Raw genomic sequence first — 15,727 nt, 5'->3', positions numbered from 1 at the left:
CTATTATTTTTCTTTTTACAAGAGATTTAAGATAGAATATTTACTATGATCATACAATTTTTATATCAGATTGAAAACCAAAATCTCCATCTTGCAAGAAGTTATAATATTTGGCATTTCTCCCGAGTCAGGCTAAAAAGCCAAAATAATGCAATTTATCTCTCCATAAAGTTTTTAAAAATCAGTTTAAAAAGGCAAAAATGTTAACTTCTATGTTATGAAATGAGTCATCCTGAAGTTTCAGAAATAAAATGTTTAGTGTTGGGGGGCAGGAGGATGTGGTGACATTGCTCCGTTACTCCACCTAAATGACCACAACTGGGAGCTGATATTCTTGACTCTATCTACCCTACGGATCCTTCCCCCCAATCAGGCTTAGAGCCCCACCAGGCATGATGGTCTCACGGTGCTTCTGTTCTCAAGATGTTTCACACCACTGCAAAATCTCATCCTAAATACAAAATATATGTCAGCCAGATTTTCCTCTGTGGAGCATTTTGCCAAAAGGTCTATTTTCCCTATGAATATTTTCAAATTTAATGAACTTCCTTTTCCAACAGGAAAATACTTCATTTGACACTTTTGTGATCAAACCTAGTTGTTTTATTACAGCTTGCCTTTTGAGTCCTTTGAGTGGGACTATCAAGGCAGAGTACCAGGTAAGAACACTAGTATCAAGCTAGAGTCTCAATGTGATGTGTAGATAAAGAAGGACTTTGAAAAGCATTTTAGATTAATCTTTCTTCACAACTGCAAGTTTTAAAAGTACTATTTATAAGCAACCCTTTTCATCATTCTTTTCATAGTACCGTTGGTTTTAAAAATTATTTTACACCTGGGAATCAAGAAGCACACTGGAAATAAACACTTTTTTATAAAACTCTTAATAAGGTAGAGACCTCATCAGGAATCTGTACAAGGTCTACCATGATGGACAGAATGACCAAGACAAAGAGGGGGGTCATCACTGTAACACAACAACAACAACAAATTAATTAAAAAACATCAGAGACCATCAAGCAATCAAAATCAGTTGCTTACTATCAACAAAGCTCAGACCCTCTTTGAGTGAAAACTCATTCTAATTTCACCAGCATAACCCCAGGGAAACCAGTGAGCTTGCACTACTGTATTAAAGAGCAGAATAACATAGAGACATGCCATGTTGTAAAGATTTTTTACATCTTTCTTTGAAATACTGACATGGGTCATTTTCCCAGACACCAGTCTGTCTTGAGATAGTAAATCCTGGATCTTTAAGACAGACAGGGTGTAATTAAAACTAGAATATGGCCTATGGGGGAAGATCTCTCCCCACTTAAATCACATTGTTTTCATTGCCGTACTGGTGTAAATGGTATTTTTATGTATGTGTCCAGAAGAGAACTCAACCGCAGTATTTCTTTTCTACTGCTGAAATATTAGCATTAAAAAAGCAGTATTTTACAAAAGTCGTATAAACATAGTGCCTATAACACAATCAATTTTGCTGGAATTATTTTATACCAGCCTTCATCCTTGAAATGATATCCCTTCCTTTGTGGAATGTTTTAAAACTTAAAAATGTTATTTGAAGTAAGATTCGACAGTACATTGACTGGTGAAAATCAAAGTACTCCTTTTTTTCCCCAAGCCCAGAAGAATTAATTTTGTTGCCACTAAAGAAGAACAGACACACAACTTTTGAACAGGAACTGACCTAATATTTCTGAAAACGCGGCATGCAATTAGCTTCTTGTAAGAGCCATCTTTGTAAGAGCCATCTTTCAAGCAGTCTTTTTCTGCCTCTGAACTCCGAAAGCTGCTCATCAGATCCAGCAAAATTAGGATATTAATAGAGAAACATTTATCAAGCTTGATAGGTTTGTTAGAGGCACGCTTGTCTAGTTAACCAACACTATCAGAGTATCTTTTAAAGCAGAAAGATACTGTTAAGGCCCTCCTGGAATGTTTATTTCTACTCCAGGTTTTCCACAGCAGTGTTTCTGCAGCAGTGGGCTGGAAGCAGTGCTGCCCTAGGAAGTGATGCTCAGATGGCAGAGGGTTTCCCCAGAAAGGGAGCCCTCCTTGGCTACGGGGTGGTGCCTCATCCCAAGATGTCATAAGGGACGCCTGTTACAGCAGGGTTTACCCTGGCACCCCGTAGTGCTTTGCGCACATGGCGTTACTGGTGGATGTCAAAAGCAAAGAGCGCTGCTGTCCTCCTGACCCCAGGGCTTGCAACCCATGGCTCCTTTTTCACCCAGCCTCACTTGGCTATGCCTGCGGCTCTCATTTATTGGCACCAGTATTGTACAAGTTTCAGATAAAGCAGCACCATTCTCTCCTCTCCTTTTCCTTAAACGTTTAACATGTCACATCTGTGATTTTTCTAGTTCCAGTGTTTTTTGAGACAGGAACACTGAGGTTTTCTTACTGTTGTTGACAATACCCCACGCATGGCAGAGGACAAGAGGATAAAACACTGGGAATGCTGCCTCTTCCCCCGCTCCCTCTTTTTTTACTTCCTGTAAACATTACTGAAGATTGTGCTGCAAAGTCATAAATAAAGTATACTTGTCAGAAGCTACGGTCTTAAAATATTCTAACGGTTTGTTTGTGTTCTCTCCATAAATTGTTTATTGGTCAATATGGCCAGAACTTTCAAACATATCCTCCTTTGCAGTTCGCTGATATTCTCTCCGTTCCAAATACTTCCATCTAGTATTGAGCTTTCAAAAAACCCCCCACTTTCTACCTTTTTTTCATTGATAAGAGATTTTTCTAATGCTGAACATTCAGATTATGCAGCATTACATTAGCCTGTGTTTCTTATCCTTACGGAGATTGCTAGCATTAAAGGAGAACTGTATGATTGTTACTAAAGTTACTATTGGCAGTAGAGTTATGCAGCAGGGGGATGCTTTTTGAGTGGTCTCTACCTGCGCAGTAAAGCAAATCAGAAAAGAAAAATCTCTGTATAAAATATTGCTCTAATTTGTATTCTACTTCACTACATCATGTAAATGTTCTTCAAGTAACAGATTGACATTGTGAAATGGTACCCTGATGAGTAAATTATCATAGAAAGAAGTTCATCAAAGCAATGATTTCAGACATGTCTGAATAGGCCGTGAGCATACAGAATCGAAGATACCTCTTTAGCCAGAGATGACCCAATCATTAACACAGAAAACAGACTTTCTTCTAACTCTCCTGGAGCCCTGCAATGCAGGGGGTCTTCCAATAAAACAACCATCCTGCATAGGATGATATTTTAAATCAGAAGTTAAGTGGCGCAGTCCCCTCTTGATAGTTCCTAAAGAGGCTGAAGAAAGACCAATGGATTTAAAACCACTTTTAAATGTACGTAATGGTTGATAGATTGGATATTTACAGCTAGTGAGTCAAATACATTATGACATTTGGTAATTGCTTCTTCAATAAATAACGTGATAAGTTCCTGGAGAAAAGAAGGTAATTTATCTCAGAATAAAAACAGTTTTGGTCCACCGACTCTTTGAGGACAATTTGGTAGGTAACTGTAACTCCATGGGGAATTTGGATGCTCAGCGATCATTAAAAATAATGGGAACTTAAGTGTCCAGATCCTACAGTAGCTTCAAAAATCTTAGCCATGCTCTGCTGGGACAATCACTTTTTGCCCAGTGCAAAGGTATTAACACTGAAGCACTCATACCTTAGAAAAGAAAGAGAACAAATTGCATAAAAAACTATTTCAAATGGTTACCTATGAGCATTTTACTGATGTTTTACTAAATTGACACATGAAGAAGAAAACAAATAGAACACCCTACAAGTTATTTTTGATACTATAATTATTGACGTTTCAACAAAACAAGGACCTTGTAGTCAAAGGGTTGATTTGCAACAGGATTAAAGTAGCAACAGATTTTAATCAAAATGCACTTTTTGAAGCTAGGAATTTGTAGTAAAATTACCTACCTGCCACACATCATTATATATGTTTATTCTGCATAAACACCTGTACAACCCAGTAAGGGATTACAGAGGTAATGCAATGGAGCACCTTCTCCCAAAGGTGAGAAACAAATGAATGGGATGGAGATAGCAAATAGTTAGTACGGAACAGTTAATAGCTATACTGGGTATCACTACTGTTAGCCATGGTTCATTCATCGCCTCACTAATAGTCGCGTATTTAGCAGTCATCATAACACAAATGAGTCTTAACGGGAGCTCCTTCCATTGCCCCAGAGCAGCATGACAACAAGCAAGAGGGCACTTGAAGAGCTACATGGGTCAAACAAGCAAGGAAAACAGACAGGCAGAGACTGACAACTCAGTGTCGAGCTGCTCTTTTTTTCTTTCCCCCCCTTTTTTTCCCCGTTCTCTCTTCTACTCATTTGAATCTAACATCCAGTTCCTTAGTCCTCGACTTAATGTTGAGATGTACCATGAGCATGAGTCAGCACAACTAGCCCTAAAACAGTGGATCCTCAACCACAGCCTATTTAACACAGCGCCCTTAGCAATGCCCCTGAACTCACCCTAGTGAGGATTAACCTTTCCAAAGTCTATACTACACAAGAAAGGTTTAGTCATGATTCAGTCCAGCATTTCTATATAATGGTTCCATTATGTATAAAACCCTAATATCTACGACACATTGCTGACAGATGCCTTTCTCTTGGGATATTGATGAGCTATAACCTGAAACTCCACATGCAAATCTAGGAATCTGATTTTTTTACAAAACCCCTCCAATATCCTGTACTCACCCCGGAGACTTCTTGTGGGATCCAGATGCTGTTATTCCAATCTCTATCTGTTACCACAAACTGCTCCGCTTTCTGCCATGCTCATTCACAAGCCTGTGAAACAGTATTTGTCTTCTTTTTGTATTAGTCCCTCTCCAAGCCAGAGCCAAATTCTGTACCTGCCACTGAGCAGATCTGTCCTTTTTTGTCTCTGTTATTTTATGAAGACATTTATAATTTCTTTCTCTCTGCCTCACTGTACAAATCTGCTGTTTTCTTGCCCTCCTGCAGCTTCTTCCTCTGTTCAGTCTCCGCAAGGTTTTGTTGCTATTATCATCGTTTTCTCTCAACATGCTCTCCGTCCTCTTGAAGGCTGGTTTGACAGATCCTCTCTTGTCATCTGTTTGAAGGCTGATTTCAGCTCTTCCTTACAGCACTGTGCCTATGCGCCTCCTCCGCTAGAAATGCTTAGCGTTGAGCTTGTTCTACCAGGGCAATGTGTCTGCTCCTCGTGGCCCTTCTTCCTGAGGAGGGTCACAGGGATGTAAGGTGTGCAGGGCTGTGGGCCACAGACACTAGTCTGACAATGTCAATAGTTGACTGCTGCCTTTCCAATAGGCCTGGTAGCTCTTCCCCTTGTCATTATCAAGGACGTGCACTCGTCATTTGACAGGATCTCCCTTGGGTGTCCATGGGGTGCCCAGAAAAGAGGATGTTTAGACTTGCTATCAGAATAAATTTACCAGCCTGTGCTCACTCCCCCTTGCCTTAGAGAGAAATGTTCATGAGGAGCAGGCACCCCTAATTGTTTGCATGGTGCCTGCCCATCTCCATATCACCTTCTGAAGGAGACACAAGACTACAGCAAATCCATATGGGAAGCACGAACCAAACAGGCAAGTGCAGTGGTTCCTCTCAGGAGATACGGTCGTTGGTTAATGCATGCAGCCCTCCTCTGACACTGAAAGGAACTGTGTCCAACTAAAACGGACATGCACCACTGATACACACTCTTCCCAAACTTCCCTTTCGGGGGAGGCATTCATCTGCCCTTCACACGTCCTTCATGAGGCATGCTGATTTCCTTCTTATTTCTTCACTCTGTTCCTTAAAAACATATTTTTGCTGCGAAGCCTTAACATATTATACCTGCAGGTCAAGCAATACATAATATGTACTTGAATGGTTAATTCCCTCCAGATTACGCGTGGATTGGAGGACGCTTGGGGCAAAACTTCAAATTTTTTTTGCAGGGAAATGCTTCTTTTCATTTAGGAAGCTCCCCTTTCCAGAAGTCAGTCTCCTAATTCTCACTGAGAGTCAGCAGAACTTCACCTGTTAAAGCACTTCTCTCCTTTTCAAAAGTATCTTAAAATTAAAAAATAGACTAATTTCAGCAATGGGCTAAGCACACAGAAGGCACTCCATATATAATAATCTAGTAAGGCACCTATATTATTCTGAAGACATTTGCCAACTAGTGATCTACTACTGCTATTTTAATTTATGTTACATCATGATTGCAATTCTAAATTAAACTCATACCAGCAAGGAAATTTATAGTTAAGCCTTTCACTCAATCCTTAACTTGCTTTGCTGTAACTAAGTTACATATTGCAAGGGCTCTTAACTGTGTCTCACAATACCTAGGCATGTAGAAAGGTTAATTACTGTATTGGGTTTGTGTGGCAAGGTTTTGGTAGCGGGGGGGCTACAGGGGTGGCTTCTGTGAGAAGCTGCTAGAAGCTTCCCCTATGGCCGATAGAGCCAGTGCCAGATGGCTCCAAGACGGACCCGCTGCTGGCCAAGGCCGAGCCCATCAGCGATGGTGGTAGCGCCTCTGGGATAACGTATTTAAGAAGGGAGAAAAAAATGGCGCAACAGCAGCCAGGAGAGAGGAGTAAGAATATGTGAGAGAAACAACTCTGCAGACACCAAGGTCAGTGAAGAAGGAGGGGGAGGAGGTGCTCCAGGCACCACAGCAGAGATTCCCCTGCAGCCCGTGGTGAAGACCATGGTGAGGCAGGCTGTCACCCTGCAGCCCATGGAGGTCCACGGTGGAGCAGATATCCACCTGGAGCAGGTGGATGCCCGAAGGAGGCTGTGACCCTGCGGGAAGCCTGCGCTGGAGCAGGCTCCTGGCAGGACCTGTGGACCCGTGGGGAGAGGAGCCCACGCTGGAGCAGGTTTGCTGGCAGGACCTGTGACCCCACGAGGGACCCACGCTGGAGCAGTCTGTTCGTGAAGGACTGCACCCTGTGGAAGGGACCCACGCTGGAGCAGTTCGTGAAGAACTGCGGCCCATGGGAAGGACACACGTTGGAGAAGTTCATGGAGGACTGTCTCCCATGGGAGGGACCCCACGGTGGAGCAGGGGAAGAGTGTGAGGAGTCCTCCCCCTGAGGAGGAAGGAGCGACAGAGACAACATGTGATGAACTGACCGCAACCCCCATTCCCTGTCCCCCTGTGCCACTTGGCGGGGAGAAGGTAGAGAAATCAGGAGTCAAGTTAAGCCCAGGAAGAAGGGAGGGGTGGGGGGAAGGTGTTTTTAAGATTTTGGTTTTATTTTCTCATTATCCTACTCTGATTTGATTGGTAATAAATCAAATACATTTTCCCCAAGTTGAGTCTGTTTTGCCCGTGATGGCAATTGGTGAGTGATCTCTCCCTGTCCTTATCTCGACCCACGAGCCTTTCGTTATATTTTCTCTCCCCTGTCCAGCTGAGGAGGGGGAGTGATAGAACAGCTTTGGTGGGCACCTGGTGTCCAGCCAGGGTCAACCCGCCACTAAAAACAGACTCATTTTTTACCTTTGATTTGCTTCTGTAGTAGGCTAAAAGGAATCATGTAGAAGAATTCGGCCCCGGCATGCTCTCAGCTTGAAAACTGTTAGCACCTCTTGGGCTACGTTGTCGGGTGCTGCATAGTTCAGCAGGGCAAACCCTACACAGTTTGGTGAGTGCTTGCTCCATTGAGTATCTACACAGAAGCATGAAGGGCTTCAGTCCTTCTGAAAAAAGTGAAATGATTTACAGAAAGGCCCTACTGGGAAACAAATCCACATGTTCTCCTCAGGGGCCCCATGGCAGCCCGAACCAACCCTATTCCTTCCCTCCGTGGTGAGGACATGGACATGAACTAACGGCATAGGCCCACAAGAGCACGTCAATGCTGTCACTGTTAGAAAAACCAGGAGACAACACAAACAGCAAAAAGGAGAAAATCAAGAGAGAAATTCAGAAGGCTGTCCTGTAACCTGAACACCTTGGTGTTTCACTGATTCCAACTTAAGCTCGGACTGGTTACGGTTTGGGGTATCAACCCCTGCATGCTCAGGCTTTTGAAGAGCTATTACAAAAACAACAAACATTTTAAACATACAGAATGCATTTGACAGCGTACCTTCACCTTGAGTATCTGAAATCCCTTTAATTTATTTCTTAGCATATGAACTATACTTATGCTTTTCAAAGTAAACCAAGTAGTTTAAAAATTGGAACCTCCTGTGACTGCATGAAATGCTCCTTTCATCCATTCATTCTTTAAATGAGGACCCGAGTCAACTCCTTCACAACAGTTACGGTTTCTCAAGCCTGCAAACACTTTTCAAAGGTGGGCTTTATCTTTCGGAATACCATCACAACATGCTTGCTAGTGTTGTAGCTGGTGAATTTTAAGTGTTTAACTTTCAGATGAAATGTATGTAACTATGTTAAAAATTCCTGTGAAAAAGTAGGTCTTATACATGTGTTGCAGTCGGTTTTCACAGTTCTATTCTTTTTTAATTACCCAAGGCATTCTGATTACAGAGCTACAAAGTAATCTATTTAAAACTGGGTTTTACAGTGATTTAATGGGCACAAAAAGCATATGGAATTAGGAAACATTTACTTCTCTTCCCCTTCTTCTTATATTGCCAAATATATTTAAATCAAACTTGTTTTAAAAACAAATATTCCCAGGGTAAGGCCTTTCATATCAACTTCTAGTTAAGTTGTTTCTGCTGAATTAGAAACCTCTGGCAATTTTTTCCCAATGAAATGTAAATGATGACATATCTTAACTAGCAGCATTACACCACTAAAATACTAAGAAGTGCCTTGCTTGCCTCAAACTTCCCTTTCCTTAAGTGCAATGCCTTAGAGGCAGCAGTGTTTAAATGGTACAAAGTACTCTACTACCACCAGCCTGAATCTTTATTTAGGAGAACAAGCTTCACATTCTTCCCTGCTAATGCAGTATATGGGCATGTTCGGCTCCTCCATAAAACACACTCATACACTATTACTGTCTAAAACAAGGTACAGTACTGACATGACAGATTCATGTTCCCAGCTGTGACATAAGGGCTCTTTGACAATACCACAGTGAAAGCCCTATTAAGAAAACATGTGCCGGACAGTGCATCTGATGCAGTTAAATGCTATAAAAGATTTTCCAGGTGTTAATGAGTTACATGAGTAGAATGAAAATGAGATGGATCCGTGTGCTTGGAAATTCTCAAGGAGCAGGACTCAGGCTCTCAGAGAGACAGACAAACAGCGCTTTATAAGCATCACTGGCCACGCTCTGCACCTGACCGCCGAGGTGATGAGCGACCCTGACTATTCACTGGGGGAACTGTTCATTGAGGGTCGTTTGCATGGGAAAAGACAGACTTTCATGTCTTCCTGCAGTTTACTGCATCCTTTTTACTTTGCTCTATTTGTGAAAAAGCACTAGCTATCTTCCCCTTTTTATGCTTTTTTTTTCCCCCTAAAGAGAAGGAAAACATTATGCCCGTTACTTAATTTCTCGTTCTTAGTTTTATGAGGGATTCAGCTTGACCCAGTACAGATAAGAAATTGTCATTTAACCCATGTTAAAGTACCACTACTTACAGTTTATGCTTTTAAAGGACATAAATACGCCCTTTCACATACTTTGAAACAGCAGGGGTTGAAATTTTTCAAGGCAATTTTGGGGCTTAAGATATATTCCCTTAAGCTATGTATAAAATAGTATGTATGGGCTGCCCTGAAAATTTCAACCACTGATATTTCAGAGTATGTGCGTACATTATCTTGTACATCAGGTATCTACAGTAGAATTGTTTATTTGTGTTATCTGTTGACTCGATAAAAGATTGTTTCATTTCTTTAGCATGTGTGATTTTTATGGTTACTGTCCTTGAGGAGCAAAGTTTTGTTTTATCTACATATGACAGGTACAGTGTGGGAAGGCTGCAATGCAGATTTTTCCATGCTGTTGTGACCACAACCTCAGTCTTAATCCCAGCATACAACTATATCTAGGAAAAAAAGATAATTTTGTCTTCATGCTAATTCCAGCCTGATTTTCCTTAAAGGGGAAGCTCCCAGTAATACGAGAACCAATGGAGAGTCTCCCCTCAGAAATTAATTTAGACCCACCTATTTTATTTCCCACAATGACAAGTCAGTACTATTTTATCTTTCATTTCCAATCTAGTATCCCAAGTCCTCTTCCCACTCTTTCCCCACCCCAAGAGAGTTACTTAAATTAACTTGGAGAACTAAATTTTCTTAAACGCGTAAGAAGACTAGGTGGAGAGAATGAGCAAGCCGGTCTAATAGCACATTGACACAGACTCTTGAAATTCATGTCTTAAGGGTTAAAATTCCTCTGGCTTGCCAGGTGTTCTGTGCAAATGTTACATTCATACAACGTAGTATCTGACCATTTAACCATATGTCAAACAATCTCTGCTTTGACAACCAGATGTAGACATTGCCATGGAATGAAATTATCATTTTATTAATTACCCTTTAATTAGTTGATACAGCAGCGAACATGCAGTAATTTAGTCATAATTGGCCTGACTGAGACTCAATACTTACAGGGCTGGAATCTGTTTGTGAGACTACTTGTTATGAATAACAATTATGTCTGTGACAATGCAATTTTATTATGAAGATGTACTGTGCATTTCAAACAACTTTTAGGTATAAGACAGTATTCAGGATTTAACTACAATTTGATGGCAAACGTTTTCCTCGAATAAAAGTGTACAATCCTCTGCGTATTTTGCTAAATGTGTTGTAACAATGCAAGAAAGACCTCTTCCCAAACTTACTGGGATGGCCAAAGCGTGTTTTCGATGCATTTTATTATAGAAATTAGGAGCCACTTGGTAAATTTTGTATTTGAAAATGGTGGAAAAAACACTTCAGACTTCTCTCAAAATCTTGTTACTGGTCTTGAAATTATTCTAGAGTTTAACGTGGTATTTGTGTAAGGGGTACACTATGCAGATTTTCAGAAACACTCTCTGTCAGAACATTGCAAGCAGAAACTTGAGCAGCGTCTCCTATGCGATCACTTGATCACTACACTTTTTGGATTTCTGTAAGAAGAGTAGAACATCCTTCGGTTTCTTGGACTGGACAGGTGCAATTAAAGTTAGCAACACCCCTCTCTAGACTGTACTAGTAAGTAAAATGCCTTGAAGACATCCTTTCAATACAGCTTGCCATTAAATAAGGAACACTCTTCATAGACACAATACTGAGTATCACTGGTAGGACAAAGCACATTCAACAGCTTAATAAAAATACTTGTAAAGTAGATCTTAACGTTGGCCCTTACATACTCAGTTGCTATGAGTTTTTTTTACCATCACTTTGGACAAAACTCTGGAGTCACCGTTCTGTCCTCGCTCTTCTAAATTTTGTGACCTGAGCGAAGACTGCAGTGTTTTATATTAGTTTTATACTGTTAGACAGACAACATGCCTCATGTTTTCTCCACTTGTCTTTCCACAAAAATCTCACAAAGTGCAGGTCAAAACCTTCAACAAACTCAACCTCAACAAAATATAACAAATTGCTTTACTTTTCAGCGTTGAATCAAAGCTCCCTTTTTGTTTTTTTTTTTTTTTCTGTAATGGGTAGCTCCTAGCTTTCTGCATGTGCAGAGACAGAAAATTATACTTAACTGAATTTCTTTTTAAACCTTGCCCGATTCCAACACATTTATTTATTTATTTATGATGGATGGGCAGGCTACATGGATGTCTCCAAGCCAAATGAATCTTTCATATAACTACTCTAAAGTCAAGGAAGTTATATGAAGGATGAGTCTGTTTCCTTTACAATTAGACTTTGAGTAATTCTTTTACTTTGCTCGAATGACTACGGACTTCTTTGTAAGTTTTCTTTGTTTTAAACATAATGTTCTTCCATCCTTTCCGATAATTAATCCACTATTATGCTTCTTTATCACAAATGTATGTATGTATGTGGAAAAACATGCTATATAGGAAAGAAAAACGTTTTTTGCCTATGGTGCCATCTTCCAGTTAATATCAGTAAGTCATATTCTATTGCTTGTAAGTGCATCTTGCTCCACAACTTATAGCCACCTCCAGTACAAATACACACAGGTTGTATTTTCCTGCTGTGTCACAGGGAATAGCTAACGCAGTGTAACAAGAGGTCATTTCATTAGATTACCATGAAAGAGTCACCGCTGCAAGGAGCTCGAGTTGAACGGGGACACAATCACAGTGTTAAAAACTCAAACCAGTTTACCATTAAAACCTTGTGTGCCTGCTTGAAAAATGTCTTAGAGCAGCACAAAAGCTGGCACCATTAGCTTTCATCCCTGCTGAGTTGGCAATAAAGTGCACACATAAGTAAAATGCATTAATTGGTATTAGTCAATCTAGTTAAGATGTTCATTCTCCAGGCATCTTCAGATTTCATTTCCATAAAATAGGATTTCTTTAAGTCTCATAATTTGATTTTGTCCAGCCCAAAATGATGTTGACACAGTGGCAGCAAAAGCACAATTACACCCCAGCTTTACAAAGGTGTTCTCTATCTAAATGGACCAGGACCCACGTGCTCCCAGTCTCACCAAAAAAAAAAAAAAAAGGAAAAAAAAAAGGAAAACCTGTGGAAGAGGAAAAAGTGACAGATTTTCCTACCATTTTCCTATTGCTATTTTTCATCCCTTTCCCCCGTATTTTTCCTCCTGTGCACTACTGATTACTGCACTTTAAGATCAGAATGAACAATTAACTGCCTAATTATTCCAGTCACACCAAGCCACAATGAAATCTTTATTCAGTGTTTACAGCAATCTTTGGCAGAGACTGTCTTGCTGTTTTTAAACCAAGAAGAACTGCTCCCTTTGGCTCCCCTCAGCATCAGCTGCCTGGGTTTCAGAGCTGGATGCCAATAATCAGCCTCCTTTTTCTCTTCCAAAGTGGCTATTTTTTTTTTTAAGGGTGAAAAGACCTATTCTCATCAACTCCCCATATATTCTGCCTGATTTATGTCCCAGCCACTGGGTCTCTTCCTTCCGTATCTTTTACCATTTGTGTCCCCCCCCCGCACCCCCTCCGCGCCGCTCCCGCAGCCCCCGCCGAGCCCCGGAGCCCCCGGACCCCCGGCGTGTGTGTGTGTGTGTGTGGGGGCGCTCCTTCCTCGGGAGCCCCGGCGAGGCCAGAGGCGAGGGGGCGAGAGGGCGAGGGTAGTTTCCAGCTCCTGCTGTGCAGCACCCCCCCTCCCACACACACACCTTTTTCTACAGGTTTTCCGCTTTCTGCAGAAAGCCCCCGCGGAGGCTCCCCGCCGCCTCCGCCCCGGGACAGTTGGAGGGAGCCGCTCCGTGCCCCGGGCGGCTCCTTCTGCCCCCGCTCCGTCTCTCCGACCTGCTCCCGGGACCCGGACGGCGAACCGCGCCGCCGGGACACCCCCCGCCCTGCCCTGCCCGGTCCGGCCCGGCCCGGCCCGGCCCTGCCCGCCGCGGCAGTGCACCTGCGGGGGGGGGAGATTGTCCCAGGGAAACTCCTGAGCGACCCGGTGTAGGCTTGCTCCGTCCCCCACCGCCTCCTCCTCACCCTCTGATTGCGGCTGGGCAGCTAGGGGGCCGGGGAAAGAAGAAGGGGAAAAAAAAAAAAAAGGAACAAATAAAAAAAAAGAAAAAAGGGGGAAAGAAAAGAAGAAAAAGACAAGAAGAAAGAAAAAAAGAAAAATGAAGAAAAAAGAAAAGGGGGGAAGAAAAAAGAAACAAAAGAAACAAAAATAAAGAAAAAAGAGAAAAGAAAAAGGGGGCAAAAGGAGGGGAAAAAAAGAAAAAAGCAGAAGAAAAAGTCCCCGAAGGATAGGACGGGTTACCTTGCTGTGTGGAGGAGCTCCCGGCTGCCTTCCTGGCGATGGGACTTCCCTCCTCCGCCGGGTGCGCCCCTCACATCGCCGCGCCCCCCCCGCCGCTCCTTCCGCAGGGGCCGCGCCGGGCGCCTTCGCGCCGCGCTGCCGCTCGCTCCTGGCTCTGGCTGCGGAGGGAGGGAGGCGGGCGGGGGGCAGCGCCGCCGGGGCTGCGCGACGGCGGGCTGGGCGCGGGCGCGGCGCGGCGCGGCGGGCGGAGGAGGAGGAGGAGGAGGAGGAGGAGGGAGCCCCGCCGCCGCCCCGCTCCCCGGAGCTGCCCCCGCTGGAAGTGGCCGCCGCTGCCCCGGGCTCCACTGCCCGTGAATATCGCGGCGGGTCTAACGCTACCGCGGGGACCTGCGGGAGGCGGTTGGTGGCGGGGGGCTGCTCCCTCCTCCGCCGCCCCCTCCCCCGCCCCCCTTCCCGGGGAACCCCCCCCCGGCCCCACGCAGCTCCCCGGCTGTGGGAAGAGCAGCCCCGCGTCTCCCCTCTGCAGGGCTTTTTTGCATTTCGGGAGGATTCCCAAACGCACCACACGGGCTGTGAGAAAACGGGCTGCTGAGGTAGAGCCAAAGTAACGCTGGGGCGACGAAGCGCTGCTTTATTTAACAAAAAGGGTGCGGGGATGAAAGCTGAATTTCTTTAGAAGGCTCAATTTCAGTTAATAAACATCCTGAGAGTAATGTCGGAGCTACTTTTATGAGGGTAAACAGTACAGTTTCCTGGAGGGTTTGTGTAAGACTTTGGAAAAACAGCCAAATAATAAAGGGGGTTTGCATCCACTTTTAAAGATCGTTTTAGCGTTCATAAAAGCTGCCAGACTTGCTGAAATACTCCCTACCCACAGAATGACAGCAGCGAAGGCAGCGGCAGGACAAGGCATCCTCTCTGCCTACCAATTTGCCTCAACCTCGACCTGAGGTAACTAGGAGGACAGGTATTTCTTACACTATCCCTGTGCTAGCCTTCATCTTCCTGCGCAGTGTGGGAAGGTAGCAGACTTGTACCAACTTTGATGACATGTACGTGTGAAAGAGATAGGGAAGCTCGTCCGCTTGGGTATGAGAAGGCTATTGCCTCTGTAATAGCTCCCTGTAGTAATAACTTCTTTTCGCTGCCAGCGCAGAGCCCATTCCCCGCCTCGGTTAAATTAGTAAATCTCAAGCAACTCCACCAAGCTCAGAGCAGAGCTGTGCCCCGGCAGTCAGTGGCCAAGCCGGTGACTGGCAGTAGGAGACTCTATATCTCATTATCAATTCCTTGGGACGCTGCCAGTCCCTCAACAATTAGATCTGGAGATGAAGATTCGGATTATACAGTCAAGATTTGGCTTTTTTTTTTCTCTCCAGATTTGCACTAATGATTATTTGCAGAACTAAGGTCAGACTGGCTAGTTTTCTGGCCCCGCATTTTTCATATTGATCATAACGTAGTCATTTCAGCATTACAAAAGAAAAAGGGCAGTCAAATCTCTGGAGGGAAGTCGTTGGAAGTTTGTATGCTGGCAAAGTGCCCAAAACAAATGATGGATTACAGCTATGATAAATGGATACTTTGATGTGTTGGGAAGCAGTATGATGTTCTCCCAGTTTCCTCTATTGCATGTTCGTCTTTGGACTCCTCAGGCTGATTGAACATTTTTAGCCTAACAGTCCAAGGAGGCAGAAATGGCTCTCATCAGCATCGCTGGTCAGCGTCAGAGACTTGGTGCGCTTCATATAATGGTATGGCCAAACGTGCCCCTCAGTACCGTTTTTCCTCAATATTAGGACAGAATACTTGTGATAACATCCTGGAAAGTTATCAGTACACCATTACTGCTGGGCGTCTG

At 43.4% G+C, this 15,727-nt stretch overlaps 1 protein-coding gene across 1 annotated transcript in view; it reads right to left on the bottom strand.

The window, feature by feature from the left end:
- Positions 1-13,981, bottom strand: part of CDH20 (cadherin 20) — a 119,394-nt gene extending 105,413 nt beyond the window's left edge. The window contains exon 1 of the mRNA XM_076330399.1: positions 13,867-13,981. The gene's annotated coding sequence lies outside the window, so the exon portion shown is untranslated. The remainder of the gene's footprint in view (positions 1-13,866) is intronic.
- Positions 13,982-15,727: the final 1,746 nt, after the last annotated feature.

This window comes from Aptenodytes patagonicus, chromosome 2 (genome assembly GCF_965638725.1).
Source record: "Aptenodytes patagonicus chromosome 2, bAptPat1.pri.cur, whole genome shotgun sequence".
Taxonomy (NCBI): Eukaryota; Metazoa; Chordata; class Aves; order Sphenisciformes; family Spheniscidae; genus Aptenodytes; species Aptenodytes patagonicus.
This window is presented reverse-complemented; position numbering and strand designations above follow the sequence as displayed.